Source organism: Ictidomys tridecemlineatus, chromosome 1 (assembly GCF_052094955.1).
Source record: "Ictidomys tridecemlineatus isolate mIctTri1 chromosome 1, mIctTri1.hap1, whole genome shotgun sequence".
Taxonomy (NCBI): domain Eukaryota; kingdom Metazoa; phylum Chordata; class Mammalia; order Rodentia; family Sciuridae; genus Ictidomys; species Ictidomys tridecemlineatus.
This window is the reverse complement of record NC_135477.1, coordinates 258,704,010-258,723,763: the sequence shown is the minus strand read 5'-3', so window position 1 is coordinate 258,723,763 and position 19,754 is coordinate 258,704,010.

The window sequence follows — 19,754 nt, the reverse complement described above, 5'->3', positions numbered from 1 at the left end:
TCACTTTTTTATCTTTAAGAGAGAAACAGTATAATCTGTTTTTTTCAAGTTAGGAATAGGAAATGCTTTCTGGCTTAGTAATTTGAGGTACATTTCAGCTGCAGACCCTCTAAGAGAAGGAAGATTGCCGGAGGAGGGTGTATTGATGGGAGAAAAGCATGGGTCAGGGAAGCACAGCTGTGGCTGCAGGGTGCACAGGGGACTGCTCATCAGTGTGGGGCTGTGGTGTGCCATCAGGTTCCAGGGTGCAAGGGTGGAACCACCCAGAATCCTGTGGCACTGCAGCATTGAAGCCGCAGACTCTTAGGGCCATGGTGCCTATGTATCTTAGCTGTCAGGTCTCACCCTGCCTTCAGCTTAGCAGTATCATTGACCAGAGAAACTGTTGGAAATGCACCCACAAACAGTTGAATGTGCAGATCATTGTTTGACGTAACATCCACTTTGCATCCACAGAGCACTTGGGCCTGAGATCTGGTGGAGTCTGCGCCAGTCCCAGAAACATGAGAGGGTGGATCCCTTGAGATAAGCCTTCTGCCTCCTCGTGCTGAGTTCCCAACTCCAGTGCATTGTTCTGTAAGAGTCAGGGCCTCAAAGCCTGCAGATGAGCCCCATGAGCCACCCCAAGGACAGCCACGTCATGTGGGCACACACATGGTGGCTTTGTCCCCTTTGGAAAACCACGTGGGCTTTCTCAAGGTCAAGAACCACTCTTCTTTTATGCCCCCCTCCCCAACTAAGCTCTGTCTTTGCTACATAGACTTCTGGCTTCTACACATGCTTGCACATGTACAGACAATCACAAACACATGCTGGTGTGTGTGCACATGTATTGTATTCACTAAGAGTCAGAGTACCACCAGGCAGTGAGCACTAAGGAGGGACTCACGTTGGGAAGTGACGCTTGTTGTTTGTAGGGCTCTGCACAACCCTCCACTGTGGGAAGCACTCTCAGAGAAATTAGGTTGAATGGAAAATGTTTCCTTATTAAAACCAAGATCCTGGGTTCTCCCCTTTGCTAATATGTGCAGGAAAGGCTCACAGCTGTGAGTCCGTATCTTCATCTGAAATATCACTTGATCTTCTAGTTTCAGAAATATCACTGTCCTCTGAGTGATCCTGAGAAAGGAGAAGCTATTTCTTTGCTCACTACCCCCCACCCCCAGGATGCCGCAGTCTGGCTGGGCACAAATCACGAGCCACTGAAGCAGGAACAAACTTTATTTTTTAACTGCAGGAAAAAACCTCACACACGCTCCTGGGAAATCCTCCCGAAAAGCCACGCGGCTCCTGCAGGAACCCCCAGCCAGACCCCGGGAAATCCCTCCTCCTGCACTTCGCCAACCAATGGGAATACCAGGGGAATCCCCGTGAGAAGTCAAAATAGCGCAAGAAGTCCAAAATAGCACGAGAACGCAAAAGTAGCGGCAGAGGCGGATAATGCCTCGCCTGTCAATCAATACTGTTGGCAAAATGCCCAGGAGCCATACAGACTCGGCTGTGGCTCTCAGCATCTCCCCCCTTCTGTTTAATTAAACAACAAGTAATGTGGCTTAGGGACCGTGCCTGTTAGGTAGTCCAATTCAACATATGGTCCTTACCCGTCATCGGATGAACTGACCTCTAGGCGTCAGCCTCCTGTCTTAGGTTGGTACCACTGCAATCGGATCATACCCGTCACTGACTACCGGTCCAGCATACAGCCATACTTGTGGATAGGCCTTTGCACCAGTGGGGGGGTGAGGTTCTTTGCCTCACCTCTGTTGGCCCCCAAATTTTAGACCATCACTAGTAGAAGGGAGGAGGATGAAAAATGCCATGACACCAAGCCAATTGAGGGCTCCTTTGAAAAATTGTACCACCGGTGACACCATCAGCAAAAATACTCCAGCACTGCCACAATTCGCTGCACCAACAGATAGTTCACAATGCATACAAGTGATACATAGTCCAGGCAAGTTCTGCAAGCAGTTCAAAGTAGAGGAATCTGTCAATATGTCCATTTCCTCCCAAAGTAAATTGACTCCTTAATTGAGCATTACTTGTTGAGTTATTATTCACTGATGCATCAGTTTATACAGTTTGTTGTGATAACTACTGAAGAAGTTGTAGTTTGGTTTTATCTTTGTCTTCACCGGCACTGGGATGAAGATAGGAATTCTGGCAATGATGCTAGGAAAAAAATTATGTAACATTCCAACAGGCACTAAGAAAACAATTTTTTGAACAATTTACATTATCCTGAACAGAATTATTAAATATAATGAGAAGGAAAGGTGAAAGCAAACAAACAGATCTATTAACCTCCTTATTTGTTCGCATATTAAAACAATTTTCAACAGCTGTTTACCCAATCTAAATTAAACCATTAAACCATTAAAATCATGTGAATAAAAAAATTCGAATCCATTTATTCATGAGCGCTCCTCATATAAGATATATGGACATACACACATACAGACATACAACACAAAACAGAAGTGTGCGCACATAATATACAACACATAAGACAATAGTAAAGGCCTTGTAGCTTTACCTAGGTGAAATCTCCATTGCAATGTTTAAAAACTCCACAGTCAAAAAATAAAACTGATCAGAAAAACATTAACCTAGGTCTGTATGAGCTCAAAAATAAAATAGAACTTTATGATGTGGGAAAAGGCAATAATAAAATAAATATTGAAAAAAGCATCCTGGTTAATCACTGTCGTAGATGTAAGAATAGCCAAACTGGAGCTCTGGATATCAGCTGTTATGGATTTGAGTCAAATCACCTTTTTTTGTTTTCGTTTTTGTGTTGGTCCATAGAATTCACTTTGGTTAGTTTCTCTGGAATCCAAATCGGCTGTTGTTCTCCCTGTAGAAACACACAAACAGAACCCCGACTCCAGACAATCACTGGGTCAGGACCTTAGTTAATCTCTCTGGAATCCAAATCGGCTGCTGTTCTCCCTGTAGAAACACACAAACAGACCTCCGATTCCAGACAATCACTGGGTCAGGACCTTTCCATTGTCCTGTTAGAATATCCTTCCAAAGTACCTTAGGCTTATGTACATTTTTTGGACACATATGCCTTTCCACAGCACTAAGCCCTGATGAATCCAAATTTAAAAAGTTTAGAGTAAAAAGGGTTATATTCAGTTTATCTTTGGGGGATATATACCCCTTTCCAATTCCCTCTTTTTGCTTTAATAAGTACATTTTAATAGTTTGATGAGCTCTTTCAACTATGCCTTGTCCCTGAGGATTGTATGGGATTCCTGTTATATGAGTAATGCCAAATGATGAGCAAAATTGTTTAAAAGAGGTAGAAGTATAACCAGGACCATTATCTGTTTTTAACTGTTTTGGAACGCCCACAGTGGCAAAATTTTGTAAGCAATGAGCTATAACATCTTTAGTTTTTTCTCCGGCATGAAGGGAGCCCATCAAAAATCCGGAAGAAGTATCAACTGTAACATGCAAATATTTTAATTTTCCAAATTCTGGCAAGTGTGTGACGTCCATCTGCCAAATATGGTTAGGTATCAGTCCTCTAAGATTGTCTCCAAGATTAACTTGTGGTAAAAAGGTCACACAATTTTGACATTGTTTTATTATTTGTCTAGCTTGTTCCTTAGTTATTTTAAAATGCTTTTATAAAGTATTAGCATTGTCATGGAACCTTTTATGAAAATGTGTAGCTTCTTCTAGTGTAGAGAAAATATGTATGTCATGTGTAGTTTTATCTGCTAAATCATTGCCCAAACTAAGGGCTCCAGGCAATCCTGTATGTGCTCTGATATGTCCTATAAAGAATGAATCTTTTCTGTCCCAGATTGGACTTTGTATAGCAGAAAACAAAGAGAAAACAGTAGAGGAAGGGGAAATCCTACCAGCATCTTCAAGGGATACTATAGCATTAACTATATACTGACTATCAGAAAATAAATTAAATACAGAATCTTTAAACATCACAAAAACTTGTAAAACTGCATTAAGTTCTACCTTTTGAGCTGATTGTTTGGGTACTAAAAATGTAAAAGTTTGATCAGGGGTAACTACTGCTGCTGTACCATTCTTTGACCCATCAGTGAATATATTTGGAGCATTCATGATAGGGGTTTTTCTTGTCATTTTTGGAAAAAACTACAGGATGCTTAGACCAAAAAGACAACAAAGGATTAGATGGTAAGTGATTATCAAATGAAACATTAGATTTACACATGATTATTGCCCAAGTATTTAACTCATTAGCTAACTCATCAATTTGATCCATAGTATATGGAGTAATAATTTTATTGGGAGAAATTCCAAACACTCCCTTTGCTGCTTTTATTCCTTTGAGTATTAATTGTCCTACAGCCTCAGGATACCTAGTAAGAATAGTGTTAGGAGAATAAGATAAATGTATCCACAATAATGGACCTTCTTGCCAAAATACTCCTGTAGGAATATTTTTGTTGATATTACAATAAATAATAAAGGCAAACTTATATCAATTCTATCCAAATGCATATTTTCCATATATGTTTCAATAATTTTTAATGCCTTTCTTGCTTCAGGAGTTAATATGCGGGGTAAATTTGGATCTGATGGACCTTTTAGGATATCAAATAAAGGTCCCAACTCTCCTGTTGGTATGCCTAGATAAGGCCTTATCCAATTTATGTCTCCTAATAACTTTTGAAAGTCGTTAAGTGATCTGAGTTGATCTACTCGTATTTGAATTTTAGGTGGACGGACCATGGTTGAGGATAATAGAACTCCTAAATAATTAATTGGAAAATTTAATTGTACTTTATCTATTGCTATCTCTAGATTATAATTTTTTAATAAATTTGTAAGTGTGGCATAACAGTCCAGCAATCTGTTTTTATCTTTGTGTGCTAAAAATACATCATCCATATAGTGAAATATTTGTAGTTCAGGATTTTGATTTCTAAGTGGCTGGATTGCTTTATTAACATAAATTTGACACATAGTTGGGCTGTTAGCCATCCCTTGAGGGAGCACTTTCCATTCATATCTCTGATCAGGACCTTCATGATTCAGTGCAGGGATAGTAAATGCAAAATGTGGACTATCCTCAGGATGAATTGGAATTGAAAAGAAACAATCTTTTATATCTATAGCTAAAACATACCAGGTTTTTGGTAAAGCAGACAATTGGGTATTGAGCAGGTCCCATAATAACCATCTCATTATTAATGGCTCTTAAATCTTGTAATAATCTCCATTTACCAGATTTCTTTTTAATGACAAAAATGGGAGTATTATAGGGAGATACAGAAGGTTGTATATGTCCCTCTGCTAATTGTTGTTTGACCAGGTCATGGGCTGCTTGTATCTTTTCTTTAGTCAGGGGCCACTGAGGAACCCATACCGGTCCATCTGATTTCCAAGTAATTTTTATTGCCTCAGTGAACCCTTCTGAAAACCCAGTCCATGTCTATTTATTCCTTGATCTATTTGAATCGGTGCTGCTATACCTTGTTCTCCTAATCTTTTTTCTTCCCTGAAACCTTGTCTAGCCCTAAGAGTGAGCGCATTTGGATTGATGTTATTTGTTAATGTCAAACCTAATTGATCTAGGACAACTCGTCCCCATAAATTTATGGGAAGATGATCCAATACATATGGCTGTATAGTTCCTTCACATCCTTCAGGATCCTTCCAATCTAAGACCATTGCACTTCTATGGGGATTAGTTGCCACTCCTAGGCCTCGAAGTGTTTGAGTGGCTTGTTGTAATGGCCAATGTTTTGGCCATTCTTGACGAGATATGATGCTAAGGTCTGCACCTGTATCCAGTAGCCCATTAAATTCATGTCCTTGAATATTTACTTTTAGCATTGGGCGAGAATCTAAATTCAAAGACAGCATAGCCCAATCTACACCTGTGGAGCCTAAACCCCTGGAACCTCTTTCCATAGTACTACTGGAAAATTTATCATGTAGGCTGGATATTATTAATAACTGTGCTATTCTATCTCCTGGTGAAATTACTGATATACCCTTTGGAGAACTAGCTATAATTTTTATTTCACCTTCATAATCAGGATCAATTACCCCGGGACTTATCATAAGTCCTTTTAGCGTAGAAGAACTGCGTCCTAACAATAAGCCTACTGTTCCTTGGGGAAGAGGTCCTTTTACTCCTGTGGGAATGATTTGAACTCCCATCTCTAGAGTTAGTACTGCTCTGGCGGAGGCGCAGATGTCCAACCCTGCGCTTCCTCTGGTTCGTCTGATGAGAGATCTGATGGATAGTGTGTCCTGGGCACTACCCTGATGGTGTTGCTGGGTTCCTCCAGTGCCCCGTACATTTGTGGTCGTGGGCCCCAGAGCATTGGGCCCCCCTGTCCATTTTTTGGCAATGGAGCCTGATGCCTTTCTCCACGATATCGTGGGTAACCACCTGGTCCTTGTCTGTTTTTTGATAATGGAGTACCCTCTATGGTGGTTTGAGAACGGCATTCATTAGCCCAATGTCTCCCTCTATGGCATCGTGGGCAAATATCCGGTGTTATATTCCTTTGATACCTAACTTTGTTAAACCTTCCTCCTATGGGGCAACTCCTTTTAAAATGTCCTGTTTGTTCACAATTGTAGCATGTTTTTGGCCTGGCATCTAAAGCCTGTTGTACTGCTGCCAAGACTTGTCCTTGTTCATTAATGTCTCTACATAATTTAATATATGTGTTTAAATCTTCATGTCTTTATGGTCTAAGGACCTCTTTGCAGCAACGATTTGCTTGCTCATAAGCCAGTTGTTTTAGTAATGGCATTGCTTATTCTGTATCCCCCAAAATTCTGGAAGCTGCTTGAATAAGCCTATCTACAAATTCAGCATAAGGTTCATTAGTTCCTTGTATTACCTTAGATAATTGGCCTTGTAAATCTCCATGCCCCTGTAAAGTTTTCCATGCCTTAACCGCATCTACAGCGATTTGTGCATATACACCAGGATCATATTCAATTTGTTGCCGTTGACCCTCATAAGGTCCTTTTCCTAACAACATATCTAGATTTATTTGAGGGTAACCAGCTGCTGCATTTCGCCTAGCTGTCTCCCTGCAAAATTCCTCATTAGCAACCTTCCACAACATATATTGTCCTCCATTTAGCACAGATTTACACACGCTAGCCCAATCTGCTGGCGTCATGTCCAAGTTGGTAATGGATTCGACCATACTTACAGTGAAGGGTGCTTGAGGACCATAGGTTGTTACAGCCTCCTTTAACTGCTTCACTGTTTTGAAATCTAATGCACGGTGAATTCGCTGCCCTTCTGCGTGCTCAAGTACAGGGCATGCAAATCTTTGAGGTCCTGTCTCAGGATCCCATCTATCAACTACAGGGGTTGAGGGGGTTGAGGGCCACTCAGCTATCTCCATAGGTGGAGCTGTTGGTTGAATTACGCCCTCTGGTGATAGAATGGTGTTAGTAGCAGCCTCCTGTTGTAGCTTTTTCCCTAATAGCTGTTTCTCCTCTAAGCTTTCTTCCTTTAAATTTTCTTCCTCTGTCTGACTAGCTTGAGAGACCTTCTCTTTTGCTTGATCTAAATTGTCTTTCTTCATGGTTTGAACCTCTAACAATTTATTTAACACTCTTTTAGTTTGTTTTTTACTAATTTCTAATCTGTTACAAAGATAACGCAACCCAATAAAATAACACAAAACAAAACCGAAACAGAATGAAACAAAAATGGAACAAAAAATCGTTGTATCAATTTTCCTATTTTCTTGACATGTGCATTTGTGGTCTATTTCTATCTCTTCCTCAGGGGCAAACAACTTCAAACCTTGACCCAACCATTTTTCCCAGTCTGCCTGAGAAAATTCTAGGGATAGGTAGCTTGAAACAAAAACAAAACAAATCAAAACAAGAACACATTGTTTTTTAAAATGGTCACCCATTCTCTCGCCTTCCCTTAGGGGCAAGCAATTTCACTTACCCCGAAGAAGCCTCAGACGTTCCCTGTGCAGGCCGCCAAATGCTGCCATCTGGGTGAGCACAAATCAGGAGCCACTGAAGCAGGAACAAACTTTATTTTTTAACTGCAGGAAAAAACCTCACACACGCTCCTGGGGAATCCTCCCGAAAAGCCACGCGGCTCCTGCAGGAACCCCCAGCCGGACCCCGGGAAATCCCTCCTCCTGCACTTCGCCAACCAATGGTAACTCCCGGAGAATCCCCGTGAGAAGTCAAAATAGCGCAAGAAGTCCAAAATAGCGCGAGAATGCAAAAGTAGCGGCAGAGGCGGATAATGCCTCGCCTGTCAATCAATACTGTTGGCAAAATGCCCAGGAGCCATACAGACTCGGCTGTGGCTCTCAGCACCAGGACACTGCTGCAGCTGCTTGGGCTGCTCGAACAGAACATCTCTGAGGGGCTAGCTTATGATCCAAGGATATCCCTGGCTCAGGGTTGTGGGGACTCAGAAGTCCAATGTCAAGGTGTGGGCACCTGGTGAGGGCCTCTTGCTGCATCATTCCACGGTACAGAGCCTCACATGGGGGAAAGGGAGAGACAGGACAGGAGCACAGAATGAAGAATTTTGATTTGTGTAGAGGGGAGTGAGGGATGGGTCAAGTTGTGGGGATGGGAAGGATAGTAGAACGGGAAGACATTAGTACCCTCCTAGACACATGTCTGATTACACTATTGGTGTGACTCAGCACTGTGTACAGCCAGAGGAATGAGAAGTTGTGCTCCATTTGTGTACACTGTGTCAAAATGTATTCTACTGTAAAATCAATCGTAGATTAATTAAAAGTAAGTGGAAATAATAAATAAATAAATAAATCCCGGGGTGGATCCCACAGCTGTGGGGAAGGATGGCCCATTCAGTCAAGATGCCCTCTGCCTTGGCGACTCCTGAGCTGGGCAGCTGGCTCTTCCTGAGTCCCCAGCCTCTGCTGCCTCCCCGCAGGACACATCTGAAGTGAACCGATTGTATGTGTGGGGGTCCGCTCACTGGGCTCAGCAAGTCTGTAACCTGTACAGGGTGAGCCTGCTTCATGACCTGCCGCTGAGGTTAACCAAGGAGGGTCAGCATGAATCCAGGGTTTGACAGAACAGGGGCCACAAGCCACGGGGGTGACGGGACACCCTGATAGGAGGGTGAAGAGACAACTCTCCTCCTTGTAGGCGATGCAGGGGAGTGTGCGTGTGAGGACGGAGTCCACGTGGGTGTGTGACAGAGGCAGAAACAGCGCCACCAGCCAACTCAGGAGAATGTTCCAACCACGTCCCACAGCTCCCTGTCCCCCCCACCATCTTCCCCCGGCTCTCCTGAAGGGTGTCAGATCCTGCTGCTTACGCCCAAGCCAGACCCTGGGGCACTCAGATGGAAAGTCCCCTTCTTCCTCCCTGAGCTCCGCTGGCTCCTACCCTTGGCCTGTCATCCCCAGATCCCCAGAGGTCATGAGGGTCACTCCTGGCCAGCTGTTGGGGCTTCCTGTAAACGGACAGTTACGTGGGAAGACGGGCAGCAGACACGGACAGATGATTCACAGAGGGAAATGTCAAGAGCTAACTTCCCCATCTCAGTGGCAGGCTGGAAACTGAGTTGGGGTCAGAGTGGGTCTCTGCCTCCAAGGGACCCACACACATGATAAGCATGATCATTTCCCATGTGGGTGAGGAGGAGGAGGAGCAAGACTAGCAGCCATGGTAGCTTTTGGAAAAATATCCCTGGAGATGCTCCATGCCTATACCCCGGGCCCCCAGACCCCATTGTGCAGATTCCTTCCCAGCTCAGTAAGAACAGCCTGCCCACAAAATGCTCCAGTGAGCATTTTGAAATATTTTAGGGTATCCATACCCCGGAAGCCTTCCATTATGTATCCACAGACATGCTTCATGCATTCACCAAGCAATGGGGGACGGACGCCCAGGCTGTCTGCGCCCTGGCCCTTGGAATTGATTCAACAATCAGCAGAGGAATGAGCTTGGTCACGGTGACCTCTTCTCACTTTGTGTGCGTATGAAAACGTCGCGCTGTGTACTTGGGGTCCACACAGTTCACCTCAGCAAGCTGAGCCTCCTTCTTACTTCTGTCTTATTCCAGGTTGGACTTACTCTGAGAGTCTCTCTTCACCCCAGGCCCTGGAGGTCTGAGTCACTTTGAGCATGTATGGCAGGAAATAACTAGAATCAGCTTTTAAAATATTTGGAGGCTGTCAAGGCTCCTGACAATACAGTCCCTGTGCCAGGGTGCCACCGTTCCTGACGCGGAGGGAAAGCACAGGCGCTAACATGAACACCCTGCGTCATCTTGGAGGACACCACAGGCAGAAAGTCCTTGAAGGCTCTTCCTGGGGTGGGAGTGGGGAAGGAGAGAAGATGGGACAGCTATGAATGGATTTCACTCACTTAAAGTGAAAAATGGATTTTTGTCTCAAGTTTGTTATGTGTCTGATTGTGTTTGAATATTCCACTTAAGTTGAAAATACAGAACACAATAACTGTGAAAGAATTTAGATGCCAGCATTCCAAAAAACTAAGGCTCTTTGCATATTTTGAAAGCTTACTTGTATTTGCTTTTTTAAAGATGAAGAGTAGGAAAATGCAACAAAAAATAAGAATAAGCATATAAATGTTACCGGGAAAAAAAGGATGGCAGAAACAAAACTGGCTCAGGAGCTTGTGTTGCTGTGAAACAAAGTTGGATTTATCATGTTTATTTCCAAGATGTTGAATAAGAATTCTTTTCTGCAATTCTGTCTCTTGAGTTTTCATATGAACATCCGAATATGCGGTAGGAGACCAATTTAGATAACTGTAACATTTCTTATCAAAGCACTCAAGTCAAGGAAATCCTGTGGCCTTGAGTACCTACCACAGGATCCCACATGAGTTCTGATCTACATTTCCAATTAGCTTGTGCACAGGATGGACTTCACCCAATGAGAACAGCAAAAGTCCTGTAGCCAGTGCAAATACATGTTCTACTTCAGAAGGCTCTTGCTTAGTTTCATAGCTTTAATAAAAATGTGCTGAGTTTTTGATAGGTAGGTTTAACTTCTTGTAACACAATCAAATTACTGTCAAAACTTTATAAAGATAAACTCATCTTTTGATGGAAGCTTGTGCAAGTCAATGTCATGCAGTCGGGTAGGGGGCGTGCCCTGGGGGACGCCTGTTAATCGTGACTTCTGCTTCAACGCTGTCCTTTTAAGTTACCTGCTTTACCCTGTTTGTGCAGCATCTCCAGATGTGGTCCTCTCCACCTTCTAATTGGATCTCCCCAGTCACTGGCAGTAAGGTCATCCTCCTTTGATGGACATGGAATACAAATTCTGATCAATGGGGATGTCCCTGGTTCCTATGATTCTGTGTGGTTTGTCTCTTTCCATTTAAAAAATTAAAATTGGGGAAATTAAAAGAAGTCTGATAAATACGGTGTGAGATAATAAGAACGCATGAAGCCGCCCCGTGCCGACCTCCCCAGGCCACGTCCTTCCTTGCAGCCTCTGGGTCACCGACAGGCCGACACAGCTTTGGGAAGAGGGGCAACTTCTCAGGCTCCCCCACTCATCGCCCCCCACCTGTCTTCCCCTTCATTTCTTCTCCATTATGCCCAGGTCATTGCCAGTGGCCAAGTGTCCACAGGCTTCCCCGAGTCTGGTCCCTTCCTGGTTCAGATCCCCTATGGAGGGAAGCCACACATTCATCCTCTCTTAAACCTGTATTTTCTGGCAAAAGGAACCAATTTAAAGTGCTCCTCCTGTCCCATGGTTTAGAAAGCCTACCTCTCAGGGCTGTCTTGTGAGGCTCTCTGATGTTCTCCCCTCCCAGGGCTTTCCTCTGGCTGAGGCCATCTGAGGGTATCTGAGTGGCCATAAATGTCATCAAGGGGCACTTACAAGAGGGAGGAAAGAGGCCAGTAGGAGAGATGCTGATGGGCAGCGGAGACAGAGCTTGGAGTGAGGCAGCCTCTAGCCAAGCCATGCAGGTGGCCTCCAGAAGCCACAGACACCAGGATGGGTAGTCCCTGGGAGTCCTCAGAAGGAAACTTGGTTTCCACACTGACTCACTTAAGATCTCTTACTTCCCTGGCTCCAAGGTGATGCTCCTTGTTCTGTCAAGTCACTAGGAGACCTAGTTACAGCAGCCATGGAAGACCAGGACCAAAGGTAGACATCGCCACCTCCACGGTGGCTAGTCCTGCAATGTTGAACCCCTACTTGGGAAATGCTGCTCCTTCCAAGTGCAAACTGCTTCTGTGGATCCAGGAACTGTCCAGAGTACTGCACACTGTCCGGTACCTTATTGTTTTTTCTTAGTGTATTTGCTGCCCCCAAACTGGGTGATATTCATCTTTCCAGTCAAACTCAAGTTTTGCTTCACCTCTTCCTTCAAAAGGCCTCTGTTTTCCTGGTGCCTAGCAAGGGACCTACAAGTAACAGGATGGGAAAGGACATGGGCTCTGTCACTAGTTGTGCACCCCTCTGAAACTCAGATTCCTCATGTCTACAGTGGAGATGATAAAACATCCACCTTAACAACAATAACAAGAAGCCTCTGTTCCCCCGACAGTGTCTGCCACGTTTCTAACCTAACACTTGTACGTCGCCCCTTCTCCCCGCCCTCCCAGCCATTAAGGATTCCATCTGCAGCATGAAACTTAACATCTTCTGTGCCTCGTTTTCCTCCCAGATTGACCTCTCGGCCACTGTAAGGCAGGACCTTGTGCTGTGGTGAAAACAGCAGCAGCCGTGGGGGCCACCCAGCCAGAGCCCAGCGCCTGCGCATCCACTGCTTCTCCAGGCCGATGCTTCCCCCTCCTGTCGTGGGCCCCCCACAGGTGGAGCCCCTGTGGGGCCCGCCCCCTGGGTCTGCCTAAGGGTCATTCCTGGCTAGACGGAAGCTCTGCTTCTGGTGGGAGTCGCCCAGCCCTGATGCCCCACTCCCTCTCTAGGTCACAGAGAGTTGGGCGTGTGAGTGAGGGGAAGGGTGTCCTTGTCACCGAGGAGGCTGACCCTGCCCTGTCATCTGGACAGATCCCCGGAGCAGAGATGTGATCTGGGATATGGAAATGGCTGGCTCCTCCAAAGCCTCGTCCAATCCCCCGCTCAGGGAACTCTTCTTCCAGAGCTTTTCAACAGTGCATCCAAAATGCCCTTGTCTTAATAGAACTTACTCTTTTGGGGTCTCTTCTGCACCCCTGATATTTTTAGGGTCCTTCCCTATTGAGGACTCATGATTCCTTATCTCACAGGCATGGATATTTTTTTCTGTTTTACTTTTTACCCCAAATTTTCATCATGTTGTCTGGAGGTCAGGAGAAATGAAGAAGCTCTCTGAGGACAGAAGAGGTGGCTTTTGCTTATATAGGTCATGGGGACATGTGAACCATGAGCACATGAGCACATGAGCAGCCTGGGACCTGGTCCTTGCTCACTGTGTGTGCACATCATTTCAGATCATGGGCAATTCACCTCTTCCCAGCTCACTTGGTCGCCAGGGTTGCCCTGAGCCAGCTATAACACTTTGAAGGCTGTGTGAGGCACTGGCAGACTAAAACACCAGAGGAAGCTTGCCTGTGTCCTGCAAGTGGCCTCTCCATGGTGGTGCCCAGGTAACTTCTGTAAGTGGCTGGCAGAGGTTTGATGGAAGTAAAGAGATTTGATCCCTCTGATTCCTTCAAAGGCAAATAGCAAATTGGAAAACTTATCCATCAAAATAAAGAAAATCAGTTAAGTGTGCCTTTTTATCCCTTAAGTGCAGAGACAGAAATCCCAACAGTGTGATAAGTTTGCAGCTTTCTAGCTGAACCGTGGAGAGACCACAGGTAGGGAGAATACAGGGACATTGAGGATGGACTTGCTCAGGGCAGTTTTTAGTTTATGAAGGATCTGAAGGAAGAAGGGGCTTCTGGATTTTGTGCTGTTATCACCCAGTAAAGTATGGTGCATTCACAGAGCTAAGCACTTGGTCTTTGCAATTAGCCTGGGAATAAATGTTTCCCGTTAGCAGAAGGTAGAGGCAAGAAAGATGAGCTTGTGCCCAAAGAATGCGGAAGGACAATGTGAGAATCTTGACCCACTGGATCACATGGACACTGCTGCACCTAGAAAGATTGATAGGAGACAATGCCCTGAGAGGCTACACCCTAGTCCTTGGAGTCCCTGAATGTGTTGTGTCGCAGATGGAGATGGGACCGAAGTTACAGATGTTAAATAGGGGGATTATCTTGGATTTTCTGGGTGGGCTCTGTATAATCACCTGGATCCTTACAACTGGAAGCGGAAGGCAGATCGTCCTAGGGATGCTGAGATGGGAGGAAAGCAAGGGGTGGGGGTCTGATCCTGAGAGAGACTCCATCCACCCTGCTGCCAGTGAAGATGCAGGAAGGGTCCTAGCCAAGGCATGCAGAGGGCCTCCAGATCTGGAGCTGCCCCCAGCTGACAGCCAACGAGGAAGACTTGTGCCCTACCCAAGGAAGGGAATTCTCCAACCACCCTATCAACAGGACACGGGTTTCCCCCTGGAGCCTCCAGAGAGGAGCACAGCCCTGCTGATGTCTTCATTTTACACTGGTGGGAACCAAGTCGGACTTCTGACCTCCAAAAATATGTGATCACAGGACTATGCTGTCCTCAGTTTCTGAGAGTGCAATTCAGTGTTACATGGCACGCGCAGAAGACTTGGGGGGCCGCAGTGAAGCCCTGTGTGTACCACGACTGCATGCAGACGGTGAAGATGAGCTCAGAGGAGGACTTCACATTTCATGCACAGTTTTCCAATCCAAAGTGGTTCTAATGGTTTCAATCCATGGTCTTTGTCACAGCTGTTTGCTAATAAAATTGAAGCTGGAAACCGAAGCTTTGGGTAAACAGAGCATTGGTCTGGCTAGCTGACTACACAATGAGAAATAATATCCACTTGGGTTAAGAATTAATAGCTTGTCTGTTTTATTGCCTTCTTTTATTATTTCCTACTTAACTGTTACTTTTTTTCAATGAACATGCTGTTTTAGAGTAACAATGAAATAATTGTTTCTATCCTGTCTTGTATTTTGCAGCAGGAGCCATAAATTTGAAAAACATTTCTCTCTCTTTTTCGGTGACAGTTCTCTGAATTGCTAAATTGCCCCAATTTTTCAGACCCAGTAGGACTTTCAGGTCTAATTGAGCGTCTGCCATGAACTTCTGATTTTCTCTGCAATCTTCCCGATAGTGGCTGCATTTCTGTTCTCTCTTCTAGTGACTAGCATAAGGCAGGTAGCTTATTGCATAGAGTCGCAGTATTTTTCTGGCCAGAGGAAGCAATTATTTTCAGAGACAACCCAGGGCAGCTCCAGAAAGTCTTTAAGAAACTTATCAGGAAAGATTTTGACCTCAAAGACCAGACCCAGGTGAAGCCTGCTGCTCGTCCTTCCACTCCAGTCCCCCAAAATTCCTTTCTGGACCCCCACCTTTTTTCTTTTTGATAAAGCTCTTTCTTCCTGTGGTCTTCACCTTGTGCCCCCAGAAAGCTCCTTGGATTGCTTTACCTGAACCATAACTGTGTGATCACTATGATGAAAATTACTGGCTTTAAGTTCTAATACATGTAAATCGTCTTACTGAAGGATGTCCACAGGCCCCATGACCCTTCCCCTATCCCCTCCTCTCCTCTAACCCCTGGCAAACACTGATATGTTTATTGTCTTCATGATTTTCCTTTTCCAGAATATTATATATAATATATTTGAATATTATACATATACAATAGTAATATATCTTACATATATATGTACTCATATAATATGAAATTATACTTCATGTAACCTTTGCAGAATGGATTTTTTCACTAAGTATTATGCTTCCAAAGTTTCTCTTTGTCTTCTTGTGGCTTGATAACTCATTTTTTTTATTATGTAATACTATTTCATTTATGTTTTTTATCCTTTTTATCTTTTTTCATTTTTTATCCTTTTTACTCTTGAAAAACATCTTTATTGCTTCCAAGTTGTGCCAAATATGAACAAAACTAGTATTTTATCTGATGAGTATGAGAGAGAAGAAACTCAAATATGTTTTCAAGAAAGAAGAAAATTAAGTGTCCTTAGGTGATATAATTAATCTTCTATATCTTAATTTCAGTTTTATTTTGATAGTATCTTCATTTTCTTCAATATGAAAAGTTTCAATCTTATACTAATGTTTGCTTGAAATTCCACAGAATTTCTATATAACTCAAAGCCTGCACATCAAGCCTTTGAATTCGCACTGTACAATAAGGAAAGCATCTGTGTGCATGTGGGGCCTTTGATACAAATTGCCTTTGAGTTGACACAGATTCTCTTCTCAGTGGTCATTGTCTCCTGTGTGATGCTTCCTCTCTGTCCCATCTAATGAAGTGGCCACATAGCACCTGGCCACGTGTAGACATCTGTGCATGGAGGCCTGTGCAGTCAGGCTCTGGGCCTGAGCAGGTACTTTTGCTCTTTGCACCCTATTCCTGGGAATCTGCATCACTTATATTTTCCTGGATTTGAGAGAGGGAAAGAAGGACCTCTGAATTATTTTAGATGAACAGATGGGCCGAATGCATGTTCGCTGAACTTCTCGTTAGAGCTGATGTCAATCCACCAAGGATGGCACAAGTGGTCATCTTGGTTTCTCCTCCTCTGCACACCCCCATCCCAATTTCTACTGCAAGAAGAGCCACTCGTGTGCAAGCCTTTTGCTCCCCTCTGCCCAGATGCTGTACCTGTGGGGCATCATCTCTGGCTGGGCCACGTCAGCTCATACTACAGCAGCAACAAAGAGGCAAGGTTTGCACAAAACATGAGAGGTTTCCAAAGCACACTAGGAAATGATCTGCTCTAAATTCCAGGAATTTTCTAAGGAAGAAACAAGCTTGTACTTTTTTTTTTCTGAAATTTTTAACTTCATGAAGCCAAGCCTGGCTCTGGGCATAATCACAAAATAGACAAGAATGTGTTTTAAATTTTGTTTTGGTGGGGCCAGAGGGCTCTCTCTTATAGTGCAGTCTGCACTGAGGAGCACTGGTGGCAACTGAATGCTCTTAAAGACTCCTGGGAAGGGGACTGTCATCTCATCTTTTATGATGAGCAAGACCACGGGAGGAGTACTCCTTCACACCCTGAGACTCCCCTCAGCGCAGGGCACATGTGATGTGTTGGAGTTCTAGATGCCTAAAAGCTGCTGTTCCCGAGGAGGAACCCGTGTGAGAGGCAGGTGACCAGGAGGGATGATGGAATAATAGCAAACCATGATAGTTACTGAACACTAATCAAATTAAATATGATACTCCATGGCTTTTAAATGTTAGGAAGTAAGAATTTCACAGTAATCTCTAAGTTGCTCAGTGGTGGAAGGAGCATTGTTTTATATATGAAATGCAGATGTTCTTCCTTAAGAATCCGGAATTGATAAAAATCCTAATAAATTAGGGAGTCAATAGCCTTGGCAGGATCCAGCACCACTTTGAGTGACGTGGCCATGACTGTCAATACCTCTAATGGGCCTGAAACGTGGTGACTTTGAGGATCCCATCAGGCGCTGACAGCAGAGCACATTTCAATCAGCCAGGTGTGTGGAACATAACGATGTCAGTGAGGACAGTATGTCGGCCAGCACAGGACAGCATCCGGGACACACACCAGAAGGTTGTGACACGGTACCTAACCCTGTGAATCCTTCCAACCTAACCCTGTGAATCCATCCATCTTCCCCATTTCTGAGATTTAATGATATACAGGGAAGGAGTGTGAGGCTACCAGCGCCACCTCTGGTTGGCAATATTCCCAGACCATGCCTTGGAACAGCCAGGGTGATCGGCCAGAAGCACTCAGACGGGCCTCAGGGTGCGGGCACCCTGTGTCAGTCATTTTTCAAAAGATTCCCATGTGATTTCATGTCATCCTTGTGGAGCCTGGGCTACAAGAAATGAGGCATCAAGAAACCCTCACCTGCAATTCTTCATGTTCCATTTTCGAGACCTCAAGAGTTGCTGATACCCATTCAATTATTGCCCAGGGAGGATTCCATTTTCCTGAGGTGGAGACTCTGCCTGGTGTGGCTGACATAGCCACCCGTCATCTCCCAGACAGACATCAGGACTGACCTGACACCCAGAGGGAGCCTGCTACAATTTACCTGTACAATTCTGTCATCTCCTATACTTTATGTTTTCTTCTGTCCTTGTGGATGTGGATATGACAAATGCTATTCTATCTTTAGGAAATCTACTCTAATGAAAGGAGAAGGGACTCCTATATTGGGATGAATTTATTCTACAATAATGTTCTCGTGTCAGGCCGTAATGGGGAGATAGTTGTTAGATGCGATATCATTTGGAACTAGAATCTCAGCTTGCGGAGTCCTAATTACCTCATGGCACATCTCATGGGGCACAGTAGCAGACTGAGGGGTACCCTCACAGAGAGCGCTGCAGTCCTGACCTTGGCATTCAGTTCTTGGGGACCCAGGAGGCTGGGACCACTCAGCTCCCTGAAGGTGGGAGGATGCTGCACTGGGACCCTTCTTATGCAGGAACATTTTCATTTTCTTTAGAAATTCAGTCTAATTTGAGGCACTAAAAAATGCCACTTTCTTTCTAGTTACTTCTGTGGGAAACAAGGCAAATAAAGGTACTCTGAAAACTCAAAGCTTTCTTCTGCTGGCCACGACTTCCTGCCCAGGTGTGGTGACACCCCCGTGGTTCTCTCCAAACAGGCAGCTTCATCCCAGCCCACCATGTTTATTTTATTGTCCCTCTCACCCCCTGTCAACAGTCCTGGCCTGGAGAGGCACTCTCATTTCCACACTGCTCTGGGGTCACAGCCACTGCCTGGGCTGGCAGTGAATTGGTTTCAGTTTAGGACTTGGAAAGTGCACCACAGGTGGGAGAAGCACGGGAGGAGGGTTTGGTGTGCCCACACAGAGGTGCCGACGCCCCGGATGACAGAATCCAATCAGAACAAAGGCCATGGAGACCTCCCCCACAAATGGGACACGCCATTATTCACATCAGGGTAAACACCCTGTCAGGTGGAAAGAGTCACCCAGCTGGTGGCAAATCTTGGCAGCACTCAACACCTACATTTAGGGAATGCCTCTGTGGGTGGCTGAGGAGAGTTGGTAACCTCTCCAGAGCCTCAGAAACACAGGGAAGAGGGGGGGTTGTCAGCTGTGAAGCTCAGCAGAGGGACCCCCACAGGCTGATGCCAGGTGCTATGAAGTTTATCCCGGGAGTCAGTGCCAAGGGAAGCAGGAGCTTTGAGCTGAACTCTGCTCTGTGTGTGTGTGTGTGTGTGCATGTGTGTGTGTGTGTACAAGGTGTACCAGGAGGAGTGCCTGGAGAAGCTGGACCCAGGAAGGAAGTGCCTTTCCCACCCCCTGCCTTCCTACCTCCCATGCCTGCGTCCACACGCCCTAACAGGAAGCTGGTGAGAAGTGGCTCAGGTCAGGGCCCCAGCGTCGCCTAGTCAAGAAGCATTAGTGAGTGGCTAGTCAGGTCCTCTGGGCTGCTCTGCACCCATGTGCACACGGCTTCCATTTAACTCCCTGCCCTGCTCAGCAGCCACAAGCTTCTGGCTTAGAGAATGCACCTGTGCTCCCATAAATGAAGACGGCCTCACCACAGGTCCACGGCCCAGCAGTGCCAGGGAGGGAGAATAATTTGCCAAGAGACCAAAGAAAATACCAGAAGACGGCTCGGGAGGCCTACAGGTAAGTGCCTACGGGGAAGGTCTGGGATGACAGGCTGACAGCCCCTCTGTCCCCAAGGTGCTCACCAAGGGCATC